The sequence below is a fragment of the Haliotis rubra genome, unplaced genomic scaffold, assembly GCF_003918875.1.
Source record: "Haliotis rubra isolate DU_JTF1 unplaced genomic scaffold, ASM391887v1 Scf582, whole genome shotgun sequence".
Lineage (NCBI taxonomy): Eukaryota > Metazoa > Mollusca > Gastropoda > Lepetellida > Haliotidae > Haliotis > Haliotis rubra.
Window position 1 is genome coordinate 334,293 of NW_025767282.1, and position 4,098 is coordinate 338,390.

Below are 4,098 nucleotides of genomic sequence, written 5' to 3' on the forward strand. Positions count from 1 at the left end.
CCTCTGGTCTGGTCTGGTCTGGTCTGGTCTGGTCTGTCTGGTCTGGTCTGGTCTGGTCTGGTCTGGTCTGGTCTGGTGGTCTGGTCTGGTCTGGTCTGGTCTGGTCTGGTCTGGTCTGGTGTGGTCTGGTCTAATCGTCTGGTCTTTGGTCTGGAGTGGTCTGGTCTGGTCTGGTCTGGTCTGGTCGTCCATCGATTCATGTGGATTGTCTATACCAAAATCCTTATTTAAAGTCCACCACCATACAACTGAAATATTTGGCGTTAACTCTGATTCTCACAACGACGCATCAAGTTCTTCACGTCTTCATATGTAAAGTCGTACTCACAGCCACCGATGCTGTTAAACAACAATTTGTCTAGGTATGGTGGATGCCCTGGTGGATACTCTATTATCGGATATGCCATATCTTTAGCGTTGATGCCATTAAACATGGCGTAGCAAGCCTTTCGAGTACCCAACATTAATCGTCCTTTGATTTTGTCTATTACCACAACAAATCTATCAGAGACATAACTTCTCTTCATTGATTTCGTCCTCCGCGATTTGAAAGTAATGCATTTCTTGTCAACGACTACAGTGGCCAATGCCAGTCTGGTGGAAGCAACTTTCAAGGGGTCTGTAAAAGCAACTTTGAATGATAGAGGGTTTTTTAGTGACATTATCCTATCGATGTCTAAAGTCATCAGCCAGTAGTATATCTTCCTTTCTGCAAAACTTTTCATGCCAAAGGTTCCCATCAAACGTTTGAACAAACTTAATTGTTTGTCCAGAGGACAATTTGCTGACAAGTCATAATAAACAAAATCACGTTGTATTTTGGGCTGTAGTAATTGTACATCTGAAAAAGATTGAACAACAAATCATTGAAATAAAAAATACATACAATCAGAATGTTGTATGTATATTCTGACTCAGATAATAATGGAGTTAACAAACAAAGCCATTGGTGACAGAGGAACAATTAACGCCGAGTTTTTGCTCATTTGAGTCCATTTCCTAAATGAACTGACCTTGAAACATTGCGAGATGTCAAAAGTTAAATATATCTCCTGTGCCATTAGCAAAGCAAACTTTTCCGTAACCCAGATAAGAAGCATTCGGCGTTTGATTTTGTTAAATAACACCTCATATCCATGCAGTACAAGCCCAAATATAAATCAGCTCCTTTAACAAGACTGGAAATATTCAATTTCCCAGAGTCGATCCGCGATAACAATGATCATTGGTACCCAGCGTGTTTGCTGCCAAACAAAACAAAAACTGACGATCGCATTCATGTAGCAAAATGGTACATTTTTTTATAATCCACAAACTGTCGAGGCAGTCCAGACTTTCTCAAATTGCTTGCAATATGAAACCAGTTATCAGTCTGGACGAGTACAAGCAGACACACGCATTGTTCTGATTACATTGTTTTAACCATAAATGTGCATATCTACACAGATTGTTCATTGAAATAACGAGAAGGCAAATCGCTGAAAGCAGTACCCTGCTTAATGCATGAATACTTACAGCGTATTTTTCCACGACATTTCTGCAGCGTGTCCACGGTTGAATGTTTCGATCCTTTGGAGATCCCCTGACTTGGAGACTTTGGACCTTGAATGGAAAAAGAAAAATATCTATTCAAATTTGATTCATTTTTGCATGACGAAAATTGATACAATGGTTTAACAGTCACATTATCATCTCATCCTACCGGGTACCCATTCACTGCTACCACCTACAACTAAGTATCCAATCTACACGTCAGTTTGAAAGAGGCCTCGAATCAGTCTTTTGTAGCTTTTATACAGCTCCAGACATCATTCTGGAAACAGTCCCTATATGAAACTTCTCAAACGATCAAACCTGCCACATTTCCTGAATACGCCAGATGACTTTAAATTCAACTCTATACCTGTGACAGTAAAGTGCTACCAAATAATTCCTACAAATATTCTCACAACCGTATAGACTGCCTCATAACCTAGGCAAACTAGGTAGAGACTAGTTTCTGGAAATACAAAACTAGTTTCTACCTAGTTTGCCTAGGTTCTGCCTAGTTCGCACCTAGTTTGTACCTAGTTTGTACCTAGTTTGCCTAGTGTGCCTAGTTCGCCTAGGTTCTGCCTAGTTTTCCATATAGACAATTGTGCGAATGCAGATACATAGTACACAAAATGACTCCAAAAAGCCAACTATCGCAAGACCAAGTGGAAGAGATTCGCAAGATGCGCGGACAAATCTCTGCACAAGAAACGAAACAACAATTTGGAATCGGTTCCAATCGACTACGCAAAATATGGAATACAGCTACAAAGCCCATTTCCTCTTCCCTCACTACAAATCCGAACTCTGGCACATCCATATCGCCAGCCGCAGAACCGTCGACCCTCTTGCCCGCCAGCGAGATAGCTCCAAATCCGATGTCTACCTCCAGCACAGCCGTATTGCCTGCTGCAGAACCATCGACTGCGCGCACCATCCAGGACTTTTACGACCGCTTGGGGAGGTTCGAGGCCTGTGTGGATCAAAACATGACGATGTTCTGGGCCCGTGAGGAGCAAACCACGACGATGTTGTCGGCTCGTAAGGAGCAAACCACGGATTTGTTGGTCGACATTTTATCTAGGCTGGACGACGATGACGACAAAGAACTCCGGGAGAAAATAGAAAGCATCGAGGAGGAACAAGAAGAGACCCATCTGGATCTCCAGAAGGTGCGGCAAATGCTAGAATCGGCCCAAAAGTGGACCTACATTTTGATAGCCGCCGTGTTTCTCTGGAAGGTCGTCTACAAGACCTGGAAACACTGCACACCGCCGACCGACAGACCATTTGACGAGAAGACACCCAAACCAGTTTCCACGGCCAAAGCCCGGGACCCCTTCCAAATGGAGTAGAGAAGAAGAGGTGTGGAATGCAGCCTATTTGGAAAAAAGTATTGTAGTAGGGTATACGAACCATGCAGGGTTTTTTATCGTCCGGGCCTGCGCCCTACTTTCCGTACCACGAATTCCACAAAAAGGAGTTGCAATAAGAAAATGGTCCGAGACAAGTCTACGACTCCATTCGTCCTTTGCAACCCGAAGCCCACGATTGTACATCTGCAAAAATACTAAAAAAAGGCCTTGGTAAGTCCCTTATCCCGTTCCGCTATTGTGTATACTACTGGTGGAGGTACATGCAAAATTTCACGAAAATCTATGTAACGGTTTGGGAAATATTGACTGTTAAGTGAGCATGGGGTCTGTATGGCAAAAGGCTAAATGTTCAAGGTATTGTCGTAATTAAGTCTTAGTTAACCTAATAAAGTCTTCGAGAGTGTCCTAATCCCGTTCAGTTCTAGTGTATACAACTGCTGAGATGCATGCAAAATTTCACGAATATCTGTTGAATAGTTTAAGAAATAATCACTTTTTAGTGAGCATGGGGTCTGTCCGCCGAAAGGTTAACTATCCAACGTATTTACGCCTTCTCATTGACGAGTTTTGAAAATGAAGCACGTGTAAAATCACATTTTTTTTATTTTAAATTTTCATTCTGAGCAATCGGTTGCGTTCGTTAAGATAGTCTCTTTTGTCAAGTAGATGAGATGACCTCGGACCACGTCCGCTCCGTGGGCTTTGCAACGACGATAATGGCATTTCACGCCCACGCCGCCCATTTCGCACGTGTCATTCACGAAACGTTTTCGTATGGACATCATTTGTATGCTGCAATATTCGGTGGTGCATTTCCTGCCGCAGGTTTCGGTTTTTCCGAGAAGCACATACTTGCAGTTATACGGTGCACGTCTTCCCATCTTTATATATATACACATAAATATATTTTTAGTCTAATTGTTAGGCGATCAACACAGTCACCGCAATCAGTTTCCGGTCTTTCTGTTCCGGGGAAGGCGTGTAATACTGTGAGAGGGTGGGTTCATCGCCAAAAGGTTCGATTCGTGTGCCGGTGAGCAGGTAGTATTCTCGCATAGCGTCGTTGACGTTCTTGAACGTTTGAATTGGGTGGTTTTATCGCGCGAGTTGGTCGTTGGTGAACTGTATTCTGTACACGATTTTTTTGGCGTACTCGGCTTGAGTGGCTTTCAGTTTCTCCAAGGCCAAA